Source organism: Neolamprologus multifasciatus, chromosome 2 (assembly GCF_963576455.1).
Source record: "Neolamprologus multifasciatus chromosome 2, fNeoMul1.2, whole genome shotgun sequence".
Lineage (NCBI taxonomy): Eukaryota > Metazoa > Chordata > Actinopteri > Cichliformes > Cichlidae > Neolamprologus > Neolamprologus multifasciatus.
Genome location: NC_140440.1, coordinates 1746850 through 1760318, shown reverse-complemented (window position 1 = coordinate 1760318; position 13469 = coordinate 1746850). Strand labels below are relative to the sequence as shown.

At 37.9% G+C, this 13469-nt stretch overlaps 1 long non-coding RNA gene across 1 annotated transcript; it reads right to left on the bottom strand.

Moving 5' to 3' along the window:
• Nucleotides 1-10786: 10786 nt before the first annotated feature.
• LOC146523807 (uncharacterized) lies at nt 10787-13222 on the bottom strand. Its single transcript, XR_014869950.1, has 3 exons — nt 13007-13222; nt 12742-12894; nt 10787-12669 (listed from the first exon to the last, which is right to left on the bottom strand). It is a non-coding gene; the product is annotated as an uncharacterized LOC146523807 (long non-coding RNA).
• Between the last annotated feature and the right edge of the window lie 247 nt (nt 13223-13469).

The window sequence follows — 13469 nt, the reverse complement described above, 5'->3', positions numbered from 1 at the left end:
ACTTTGCTGAAATAAATGGATTACATGGCGGTATTTTCTTGTTTCATATGGAGATGGACCGATCCGATATTATGTATCGGTATCGGTCCAATACTGACCTAAATTACTGGATCGGATATAGGAGAGAAATAAAAAATGTAATCCGATCCGAAGTATCACAAAATCAATTCACAAAATGCGCTACTTGGCGTAACCCAGATTGGCGCATGTGTCACGTGATAGAGCGGCTGTTGTTTGTGAGACCTGTCGGTGGTCTGTTGGAGCATTTGGAGCCTCGCTACATGCTTCCTAACCGTGGCATTTCATCAAAAACTATTCCAGAGAAGTAAAGTAAGTGTGTAAGTTCATCCCTGAATGTTTGCGTAGTATTTCCACATTAAGCTTAACAACTGATATGTTGAGCCACAGCTGGACTGGCCATCGGAGTTCCATATTGTGGTGAAAAGGAAGCAATTTGTCCCGTACTTTCAGCTAGAATTAAAAAATAGACACAAAGCTGGAGTTATACACTTACAATACATAGCTTTTTTATCAAGTATAGATAGTTTAATGATTAAGAATCTGCCCTCTGGATCTATAACTGTATCGAGTACTGTGAAATTAATATTTTTATGGATTAGAATTGCTACTCCCCTTTGTCTAGGATTATAACAAGCTGAGAACACATTAGGAAACTCAGGTGTTTTAAGTTCATTCAAACCTCTAAGAGGTCTGTGGGTCTCTTGTAAAAGGACAACATCTGCCTGTAGTTTTTTGAGTTGGTTAAATATTTTTAACCTCTTTTCTCTGGAGACAGCTCCATTTACATTCCATGTAACAAACCTTAGTGCGCCCATAGATGACTGTGTATAACTAGGGGTGTACGCTGTGCGTGTGTCGCTTAGACAGGTGGAGAGAATACATCACTTGTTCGTAGATAAAGAGAAGGAGACAGAGAAAAAATGTGTGGCGAGATGTTCCCTGAGTCTGACTATGTGTGCGCATATTTACTAATATGAGTACACTTGGCTTAAGTGTGTGTATCCTGCATGTCTGTGTGCGCTGTCTGACTGATGTAAATGTGCTGCCGTTGAGCGCATGATTTGGATGTTGTTTGTGGATGAGTGTGGAAGCAGGTGATCGAAGCAGTGAAAGAAAATAAGAAGAAAGAAACCAAGGACAAGGGTGAGCAGCATAAAAACAAGAGGGGGAAAAAGAGAGAAAAAAAATGAGAAGGAAAAAAAACCGGAAACATTCCAATTAAACCATTGACGGAGAGTACATTTTGCTATGATATTAAACTTAAGATGCGATTTTGGGTTCGGATTTTGATGAAGCTTTTCACTGTAGTCTCCGCGTCTTCTCCAGCGGCTTCTAGAATACCAGAAAATACAAGATTATCACGCATGCCACAAGCTTGTAGATCAATAACTTTTTCTTTTATTTTTTTATTTTCTCTATTGAGCTGGGTAACATTTTCTGTGAGACATTTTATCGACTCCCTTAGCGTGGCATATCAAGCAGCGAGCGTTTCCACCTGCTGCTGGCTGAACTCCAGGGATTCTCGCAAGGATTTAAATTCCCGGTGATGAATCTCCACCAAGGACAGCCTCGCATTGAAACTGGACAATCGCTTGTCAATTGACTCCAGTATGTCGGCGATATCTTTGCCAGCTGGCGATGTTGTGCCGGGGGAATCTGCCGGGCGACATCTTTTCGACGAGGGCGTCTCAGATTTGGCCGGGGAAGATGCACTATGGGCCTTCTTCATTACGAGATCCTGGAAGCACTGATCGATATAATCTTGGAGAGCCTCCAAACTCTCCCCGTTGTTCGCCAGGGTGTGGGAGATGATTCAGACAAATATTGTTAGTTATAAGACAATTGATAAGTGTATTTGGTAATACTGAAGCTTAAAGGAATTTGTTCAATTCTAAACTACCATTTGCTTTAATTTTGCGCCAAAATCTCCGGCGTCTGACGTCAGTTACGGCATGAGTCGCTTACCTTGTCCGTTACTTCCATCAAATCTGACTCTCTGAAGCATCTACCTCAATGATAAACGGTTTGGAAGTGTCCTGCTCGCATCTTAAAAGCTTATTTTGTGACCCAGAAAGGGTAATCTGGGGAAAAGGAGGATCGCATTTGTCAGCCGTGGTTGTTGGAGCCTGTTTATGCGTACTTGTGAGTACTTGTAAATGCAGCAATGGTGGAGGAGCGCAGCTAAAAAATGTTTAAATATTACTTTCTCTGGGTCACAAAATAAACTTTTAAGATATTTTCAGGCAAGAATGTGGCTGTGTAAAGTTCAAATATCTGCTCGATTTATCAAGACATCACATATTTGCAAAAATGCTCCGACGTTTTCGGAGATGTCTATTTTTTTTAATGCTTTGTGGCAGCTTCATGGACATCTATTAATGTCAAATCTAGCCTTTCTTTAACAACATAAGCAAACTGCTTTTATATTTACAGGCTTTTCTGTTTAATTACATTTTAAATAATAATAATAATCATAACAACAATAGTATTTATTTTGTTAAGAATGTGTTTAAAAACAAGTTTTGTTGTGAAAGCTAATCCAGATTAGTGACCTGTTAAATGGTTAAAGTCTAGGTTGGCTTTATACTTGAGAATAAAGTAATGTAGCTTGTCCTTCTAAAGAATTAAGTTAAATTCCACAGCTGAATCATAAGAAACATTATGTTACATGTAAACTCTGCCATATGTTAGATCTGGTCATTTTGCTTATTAGAAAGTTTAGATATTGGAAGTTAACTTTTAACAAGCATGTAATAATTATATTAAACCCTTTAAGACCTACCATAGAACCAAGTCCGCCAGAGCTTATATTATATTTTTACATGCTGTGGAGCCATTTTTGGGAGCATTTCAAGTTGCTATACATCAATACAACCATTACAGCCTAAATTTTAATAATATGTATGCATTAAGTGCATAGTAATTACATAAATTGCAAAAAGTGCAATAAACTACAAAAAAATTGAAAATCATTTTTGTTTTTTTAACATATATTTCTAGTTAGAGAAATTTAAGAGGCTTATCCCTCAAATCTGTAAATACAAAAAAGTTGCACAAAATAGTTTCCCACCACAGGAAATTAATTTTGAGTGTCTTCATAGTTTTATTTTTGAAATACACCAATTTTTATATACTGCAGGAAAAACGAAAATAAATATTATAATGCAAATTTGCAAAAAAGCAGCATATGCATCAAAATAAACTATTTCCAGCAGTGCAATATGAGTCCTAAGCATCCCAGAAATGACACAGAAAGTCATAAAGTCAAACATAACTTTTAAAAACACCTGTATAGGCTCATGTGGCCCTGATGGTAAAAAACTACATTTCCGCAAAAATGACGTCACTTCCGGTTTCGGGCAGGTCATGGCGGACATGCGATAGTTCGCGCCAACGTCTATTCCAACGTAGGAAGTGTTATGAACAGCTGATCGGATCGGCAAAGCGTGTTTCTGGAATATTATGTTTTTGTTGCTGCAAGTGCTTTTTATGCAGTTTTTGCAAAGCTTTATGTGGAAGGAAACTGTGACCGAGGACAAGCTGATGGCATAAGATGTAAGTACAACTCCTCCGGTTTCATACGCAAAAAAAATGATTGCGCTAGCTCACGTGGTTGCAGTGCTACCGGGATTTAAAAGTAGTTGCGCAAAACGGAGCATGCCCGTTCTGACCGGTTTTAAAGGGTTAAATTAGGTGGTCTTTTTTTTTTTAAACACATATCTCTTTAGGCCTAAACTGACAGTGCCAACACCACACATTCAGACACAGTAGTAGATGATATTTTTAATACTATATGTGTTAGTCTAATTTGGTTGTATGGGGTTTACATTGACCTTCTGTGTTGTAAGTTATAATGATTGCACAGCCATTAAGGATCAAATCAGCTTCTAAAAATGTTCTGTTTTTTCTCCCTCTGCTTGCTTCTTACTGTCTTTGAGGCTCGGGACCAGCACTCCTGCTGTTGTAAGTATTTTGGTTTTCCAATATATTAGAAATTGTCAGTGACATTTATATTAATCAGGCTGAACTTTAATCATACTTTAGGTCAGTCAGCACTATGATGTTGCTGGGGACTCCAGTTAATTCTACAAGACATGCTGTGTAAGTAAACAAACAACAACAGTTTGGTCTGCATTTCTTGAAAGATCACATCCCCCAAACTTAGTTTAGAGGGTCTAAATTGTATATAGTGAAGTCTGCAAGTTTTCTAACAGCAAAATTTGTTTTGTGCCCAAATCATTTCGCAGATCATTAGAATGAAAGTTATTGGCCATGTTTGCATAGCCCTTTTTAAAATGATGCTTTCATGACATTATTGTGTGTTGGGTGGTGGTCAGGGCTATCCAGACTGACAAGTGGGACATTGAATGTCACCTCTCTGGTGGGGAGGGAGCCTGAGATTGTCTAAATTGGAGTCTGTTCTATACCAAATGGAGAAACAAATATTTTAAGAAAGCAATTAAGTTCATGCTCCAAAAATGATTGATTGTTTGCTTGCAGGACACCAGGAGAGATGAGTCCTCTGTCACAGATGGTGTGGTCAGTGAAGATGGTCGCCTGCAGGTTCAAGCTCATTGCATCTCCAACCCACACCACTGCCACTTCACTTAAGGGAAGTTAAAGACTTTCTTCTGCACCTTAATTTGGATCACCTCGATTAGGGTTGCCAACTCCCTGAGAAATAAACGCACAGTGTGAGCACTCAGGTCGCATCAGAGCATCGGGCGGTATAGTGTGAGACCCTGCATCGTGACCTACGAACCCATAACCCCTGCGAGCCAATCGTGCAGTTTGAAAATCGCACAGTCTTTGCCCAGCTTCAGGTGTACTGTCGTCTGAGACTTGCACCGCAGTGTCGGCGTTTGTTTCCCTGTTGGCCATGCTTTTTGTTGTGGTCATCTGTTGTCTTCTGGTATTTTCTCCGCAAGCGACCTTTCCTCAACCAATGAGATGAGCGGTAATCTGAATTGTCATACTCGAATTGTCATAAGTGTGCTGTCAGCTCATTGGTCACAAAGCAGGAGCGGGACTGGGAATTATGTTTTCAAACAAAGCGTTAATTACATTAAAACTTATTGACTACTTTTGATTCTCACTGTATTACGGGACAAAGTGCGTCCCTTTTCAGCTCAATACGGGACGTGTACTTTTGTTTCTAAATACGGGACGATTCCGTTTTTTAAGGGACGGTTGGCAACCCTAACCTCGATCCATGATAGTCATTCAGGCAGTAATGCCTGGACTGGAAACAAGCCATCCTTAAAATATTACAACATTCCAGCTCCTGTGTTGGAATGAAAAACAATGTGTTGTTTAAATCAGAGACTGCATTTGTAACAGAACAATAAATATATTTGATTTTGATTATATAAGTAATGTAAGTACAAAACAAACTTGTGGTAGGCCTAAACTTATTTTCAGAATAATTAAATCTGAGACTTTGTTTCACTGTAAGAATATAACAGTGATGGTAATATAATTGTTTGTTGTTCAAGAGAACAGTGTCCAGTATGTTGGCTGTTATACCTTTTTGCATTTGAAAATAAAAGTTGGGCTCATTTTAACATCATTACAAAAAGTGTTGTTAATTATCTTTAATCATATTCAGGTTACCACAAATTGTTTTTTCATTTAGTTGAACTTAAAATGTTTGTCAGTAGCCAAACAATTAATATTGTACAGTCAGAAATATCAAGTTATTCTTAATACTGTATACTTGCAATGAAAAGTTGTCCTAACAGTCATCTTAAGTAAGCTTTACTCAATTTTTTTGAGGCAACGAGTTTGCATATTTTGTTTGAGTTCTGGGAACTAATGAGGCTGTATAGTGTACTCAAAATGGGTAAGTTGCCCTAACTTCATTATGTTAAGTAAAACTTTGCTCAATTTTTTTGAGGCAACAAGTTTGCATGTTTTTTTTGAGTTCTGTGAACTAATTCGATTTTACAGTGTAATTACATGTGCAGAATTCTGTCCATTGTTTAAATACATTACTGATTTATTTGCAATGATAGCTGTTACATATTCTAAAGTTACCAGTATGCTACTGAACTACTCTGTTATAGTATTTTAACATTGCAAAGCAATGCCTTTAGAAAGCAGGTCCAGGAGAACCAAACAGTTACATTTATCTGGCAATACTAATGCCAGTGGTGGATCTGCAATGTATGGAGGACCACAAGAGCCACGCGCAAGTAAATAAAAATTTCTGTGCTTAATAATGAATTGTAGAATAAATTCTGCATTTGTAAATTCATTTTTGAATACCAATTTAATAAACTGCATTTCAAAATCCTTTTTCCAATTTCACTTTAATAAACTGCATTTCAAAGTCCTTTTTCCAATTGCAATTTAATAAACTGCATTTCAAAATCCATTTCCCTTTCCTGTTTGCTCTGGGATTAGCTGCTGGATTAGCTGCTGGATTAGCTCTTCGATTAACAACTTCCCCGCAGCTATTCAAATTAGCCACACCGTGGGATGTAAGGAGCTCTCTGATTGGTTGGACAGACACAGGCTGTCTGCTTGGATTTTCCTAGCCCATAGCTTCGCTCTGCTACGAAGCGTGAGTGCTTGTACAAAGGCCGTTCAGCCTCGGGATTTACACTCAGCTCAACATGGATATGTGAAGAATGAAGGGACCCTGCAGCGAAACGGAGAGCCCAACCTCTGACTGAGTGCCTGTTTTCAGAGTCTGACCACCTGTTGAAGGTAACGTGCTAACATGGCTAACGCTAGCATCACCACACGTAGCCCCGTTATTTTAAGGTCATCATAGTTTATGAAAGTTTTACGTCGCAGCTGTACAAGCTAGCTACGTGTTTTGTAAGCTGCTGTGCTCTTCACAAATAAAGCTGGAAGCAGCTCAGACTATTAGAACCAGCACTGAGGCCTGTTACATTTATACAGTGTTAGAGCAATGGCTGCAACCTACAGCCTTTAAACTAGCGATTAAAATGCTGACAGTAAACTCGTCAGTCCAGATGTTACCACATTACTCTATGGTAATTAGAGTTAAAACAACTGAGACAGGCTGATTAAATTAAAAGCTGTCAGTTCTCTCATTCCTTATATCACTGCACACATTAACACTGTGATAAGCGTTAGAATTCAAAATTAACTGGAGATTAACTGGAGAATAACAGGTGACGGAGGAAGGGCCCATCGCAGTTAGAGAGCGAGTGGGCAACTATCCCACAAGAAAAAATTTTTCATCAAAAAAGGATTCATCAGTCCATAATACCTTCTTCCAGTCTTTAGTAGTCAAATTGCGGTGTTTCATGGCCCAGACAAGCCTCTATTCTGACGGCTTAGCAATGGCTTTCTTGCTGCAACTCATCCTGTCAAACCTGCAGCTCAAAGTCTTCTTTTAAAAGTTGAACCTGGAACTTGCTTACAACCACTATTAAGCTGTGCTTGAAGCTGTTGTCCTGCAAGCTGCCTCTCACGCAAGCTGTTAACTCTCATAAACTTGTCCTCTGATTCTGTTGTGGCTGTGGGTCTGCCAGTCCTCTTCCTGTCTGAGTGTGCTCCAGACCCAGGATCGTGACAGTAAACTAAGTAAAAGGGAATTTTCTTGAAGCTGGCCAATCAGAACAGAGTGGTCTGTTGAAACTATGTATTCTAGTCTCTCAGCAATTTCCAAGGCTAAAAAACCAAGCCCTCCAAAACGCAGTACCCATAGCCTCCCAGATTTAAATGAGCATGAGTACCTTTCTTATTTTATTAAGATACTTCTAGCTGCTCACACATATAAACATACATTTACACATGGGGTCACTACAGCATACATCATCACATGTTCAGTTTGGCAGATTTTTATACCTGACACAACCTCAAACGGATTTGTGTTTGGGGATCTTTTGCTTGTTAGGCAAATGCATATACCACTAGAATATGTAGTCACTTGCAAAAATTGTCTCACCCCTGTTTTTTTCCCCCAGGCTTAACCAGAAGAGGTTTTTTAAAAGAGGTATATAGTTGGACATCTCGGACTTATGACTTTCAGTGCATTGCAGCTTACAACAAAGGTGAGGATTAAGATTAGCCTGAGGGAAAGCAGTCAACACAGGGACCTCACAATCTCAGCAAGAGATTGTGTGTGTGTGTGTGTGTGTGTGTGTGTGTGTGTGTGTGTGTGTGTGTGCGTGTGTGACAGTTACACTCATCTCCTCTGTGAGGGCATCATGTCATAGACCCATATGCAGTTGGATGCATTTTGGAGACTATAACAGTCATGTCTTCTGTAATGCTATGCAATTGAAACAGACATTAAGGTCATGCTTTAAGGAGAAGCTATGAAAGAAAAAAAATCTTTTTATAGTCTTTGAGGTCAGTTGTGGGGCAATGCCTGAGCATATGATAGACTCTGATTTGTTGCAGTGTGTTTGCCTCATACTGCCCTTTAGAGCATCTGTCTCTGAAATCACTTAATTATCCCACACATAATCAGAAGTTATTTTTTTCAGAATTGCGACTGTTATATAAGCAGTTATTTCTATACCTGACAGATTATAAAGATTCTTACTGTAAGGGCAAAAAAATGCCTCAAGTGCTTCCAGTTATTTCGTCTTACTTTCCTGTCTGGACCTGGTGTAGGAATTTGTTGCATTATGTTGATATCTGCTGATTGTCAGCACCTTGTACATTTAACAGTTTATTCAATTTTCAGTTCAATTCAATTCAATTTTATTTATATAGCGCCAAATCACAACAAATGTCGCCTCACCGACAATGTTTAGCATACATTGTTTTAAAAAATCCCCCCTTTTCTGATTTCTTAGCTTTTTTGCACATTTGTCACACTTAAATGCTTCAGATGATTAAACAAATGTTAATATTTGACAAAGATAACCCAAGTAAGTACAAAAAACAATTTGATTAATTAAATGATTGTTTAATTCGATATGGTGAAAAAAAAAACACTATCCAAAAGCTACCCTGGGCCTCTGTGAAAAAGTAACTGCCATTTCTAAGGTTTTTAGACTCAAACCATGGTGACAGCCATTATCCACAAATGGAGAAAACTTGGAACAGTGGTGATCCTTCCCGAAAGTGGATGGTCTAAAAATTAATCCAAGAATGCATCTCACACTCATCCAGTAGGTCTCAAAATCACCCAGAATAAAGAACTTGCAGGCCTCAATTGCCTCAGTGTAGGTCAGAGTTCATGACTCAAGAATAAGAAACAGATCGAGCAAAAATGGCATCTATGAGAGAACAGAAAACACTGCTAACCAAAAAGAACACAAAGGCTCATCTCACATTAGCCAAAAAGCAAAACCTCGATGAGCCCCAAGACTTTTGGAGAAGTATTTCATGGACTCACAGGAAAAAAGTTGAACTTCCTGGAATGTTTGTGTCATATTACATCTGGCAAAATATAACACAACATTTCATCAAAAGAATCTCACAAAATACAACAGTCAAACATGGTGCTCTGGGGCTGATTTGCTGTTTCAGGACAAGGAATTACACCTTTGTGTAACTCTAGTCCACCTCTAAAAACTTTAAAATATTAAATAAATATAGATGTTTTGGAGTGACCAAATCAATGTAGAAACTTAAATAAGATTGAGATGTTGCAGCAAGAACTCCACTGGGACGGAGCTCTTGTTGCCAAGGGTGACACAACCTACCTTTTTCACTGGTAGGTTTGGATAATATTTGTAATTTATTAATTAAATTTAGCTCTGATTGTCTTTGTCTAATTTGTTCTAAAATTTGTTTGATGACCTGAAACATCTAAGTGTGAGACAAATATGCAAAAAACTAAATGAGGAAAGGCAAATCCTTTTTTCACAGTACTGTAACTGTTGAGCTTTACACAACTGGATAAAAAGCATTATACAGCAGTAGAGACACTGAGAAGCCATTATATGCATATTTGTCTATAACTCTTTAAACTGTATTGTGTTCAATTTCCATGATGTCAAAATGCAAAATAGGCAAGTAAATACAAGGCTAAATACTAAAACACTAAGCACAGAACTAGTGCTTTGAGTGTTCCAAGGTTTTCATCACTGATGTTGGCAAAGTGACAAAGTCACAACAAAAGCACAAACAAGTAAATCCTCCACATTCCACTACATCTGTTGTCAGCTTTGTTAGTTTGGTATGGAATTCACATACAAAAGACTAAACAATGAGATGATGTTCAAGAGGCCACAAAATCAAGCTCAAATGATATCTTTTACTCCACATCCACATGTTTGCTTTGCAACCCTCCTCTATCCCAAAACATCTCATCCCAACACTCTCTCCGTTTAAGCTGAGTCCAACTTCATTTATGATATATCTGTTTTCACCACTGGCTTGTGAGGTGTGCTCTTAATTTTCCTTTGCTGCAGTGCATGGTAATGTCCAATGATTTACATTTCCATTGTAAATGATAACCACACAGATTTAAAAGCAACTCTTTTCTGCTTTCAGCACCAAGAAGTGCATGATGTTTTTTACAGATACAACAGAAGTAACCGAGTGATTGTACATAAACTGACAAATATGAGTTAATGAACTTAAGCAGGGTGTTTGTTTGAGAACAAACGTATCAATGGAAATTGCTCCAGAGGTGATATTTTCTTCCATTAGCAATTAGACAAGTTTTCGTATCCAATTTTCTTTTTCTTCTGAAGGCTAAACACACTCACTACGGACAAATTGGATACTGAAATTACCAGGATATTTCAGACAGAGTCTTATGGTGGGGAACAGAAGGAAATTTATCAGAAAGAATCAGAAGTCTCATGCAAGTCTCTTTTAAACTTTGAAAGCTAGTTGGAGGGTTACATGTCAATAATTGAAAAAGCACCAACTATTAAAGGTTGGCAAAGAGTAGTGTTGGATCTAGTGCCATTGGAATATCTTACATGTATACTGCACTCAAAAACAGATCAATTCTTTAAGGTGTGGGAACCATACTTGAATTATGTGGAACCTGATGTTTCTAATATTATGTTACAAGGATTCTCTTGAGTGTTCAAACTGCAACGTACTACTGGGACCACAGGTATTGTACTGTATTGTATTCTCTCTTTATTTATTTATTTATTTTTTAGATGGAACTGAGCTCGTGTTCTGTGCTCAGTTATCAGTCTGTTTGTTTTTGTTTTGTTTATTTGTTTTTTGTTTGTTTTTTTATTTTTGGTTCTGAATTGTACACTTTATTATGTTATGTAATTATGTACTATTTCTGAAAACAGAAAAAACTAATAAAAAAATATATAAAAAATAATAATAATAATTGGAAAGTGCACCAAACACTGTTCCTTGATTCACAGCTTTCTTATGCATCTGCTTAATAATCAAACAGTGAAGGTATAAAAGTTCATCAGTCTATTGGCTGATTGCCAATTCTGTCACACACTGTTAGACTTTTCATCGCCACTTTACGGTAACATACTGGCGTCACTGTTGCCAGCGTCATACCGTGACACCGTGTTACGGCAGCTTACCGTTCTGCAGGACGATACCGTTTTTTGCTGGTGTGGTATAATACTCTTGGACAAATTATGGTCACGCACCGTAGCCTTTTTTACGGTATCTCACTGGCGACAGTGACGCCAGTGAGATACCGTTATATCGTAAATTACGTCAACAAAGTAACAACATACTGTGATTAAGAAATTGGTATACTACCGTTTATTCACGGTATGTCACTGTAAGCCCGCTGCAAGGTAATAAACTGCAATATATTAACCAGTAACTTACCATTATCACGCATCATGAGTACCAAAAATATTCATCTCTGCTAGAGGACACCGTGTCCCAACAGGCGGTCATTTACTGTTTAACAGGTCGTAATTGACCGTAATTTCAGTTAACAGTAACATACTGTAAGAGACTGGAGGGTTCCAAAAAAATTGGATGGATAGATAGATAGATAGATAGATAGATAGATAGATAGATAGACACACACACACACACACACACAAAATATAATTCATGTGCTTTACACCACTTTATTTCCATTCTGATTTTCCTCTGCAGAAATACACATTTCCAAAATCAAAAACTGAAAAGAACTGAAAACATATTTTCATTGAGGAAGCATTTGTTTTTACTAAACCATGTAATCCATTATTTTCTCAGATGGTTGTACAAACAATAACGATATTATGTCATATCCATATCATGGCAGATAACATATGCTCAAGTGTTGGGTTTTCTTAGTTATATTTTGTAGGGTCTTAAACCTTCAATGTGAAGTGCCTTGGCATTCATTTTGTTGGCACCATACATATAAACTGAATTGTAATGAATATAATATCAAGCCCCACACGTCTGCCTTTATATACACTTTGTCCAAAATACTGTCTCACACCACCAAATCAATGCACAAAACAGGGTCCAAAGGACATGGATGAGCGTGTGTGGTGTGAAGGAACTTGACTGACTTGCACTGAACCCTGATCTTGCTTTGTGGACTGAGTTCATTGATTTGTAGGGTGAGCCAATGCATGTGACAATTAAAGTGTAAGTAGCTGAAATAATTTTTAACAAACGGGTAAAAGAAGGAAAAAAAATCAAAACTGTTGCACTCAAAAAAACCTATTGGACAGAGACAGCGTCTTGCAAGATGGCAAGAGAGCTTGTCTTCATTGTTGTTCGTCTTGTGTAAATGTTCAGCAAGCATGGGCCATGGATCATCTGTGGAGACACAGGTAACAACACATTGTTCACTTAAATTATACAAGAAATTCACTAAAAATGGCAAATTACCTAATTTGAAGTTCTCCACTCAAATTCAGTAAGCCGCTGGAGGAAAGTTGTGACATGAGGGTTAATCGCTTCACAGTGGTCCCAGTCTTTCTGCTTGTCCCAACCTTGGAGGTACATTTTGTTCCCTCTTCAGGGTTTATCCTTACAAAAAAACTTAAAACATGCCATAATAAATAGTAACATACAGTAACATTGAGTTGTGATTTGAAATAATGAGTTACTCATCATCATCATCTATCACTATTAGCTAACTGTTCAAACATACCTCTGAATTAGTTCCAATGTTGCACACGCTGACTCCTGGTATTCCAGGTTCAATACATAGAATGAACCAAAGAAGACTGACATCGCATCAGCAAAGGTGTTCTCTTTGTCCAGCTCGACAATTACAAGCCCCTCTGTACTCACCATCCAGCAGGTGGCGGTCATTGAACTTTGTCCTTAAATGTATAGGGGCAACATTGTCATTGTCATTATGCAACATAAAGTAATTTCAATACTTCACTTCTTCACACTGTCTAGATAGTCATAAAGCAAATAGCTACGTACAGTTAATTATCAATGGCCTTATGTACACAAGTCCATCTTAACATATTATAATTGTACATAATTGGGAATTATTCTGCACATTAAACACACCTAACAAAGAGTCAGCCCAATTAAATTACCGGAGATGAATCAACTGTATGGTTATTTTGGAGTTTATAGTTTGTGCTGCTGTTAAACTT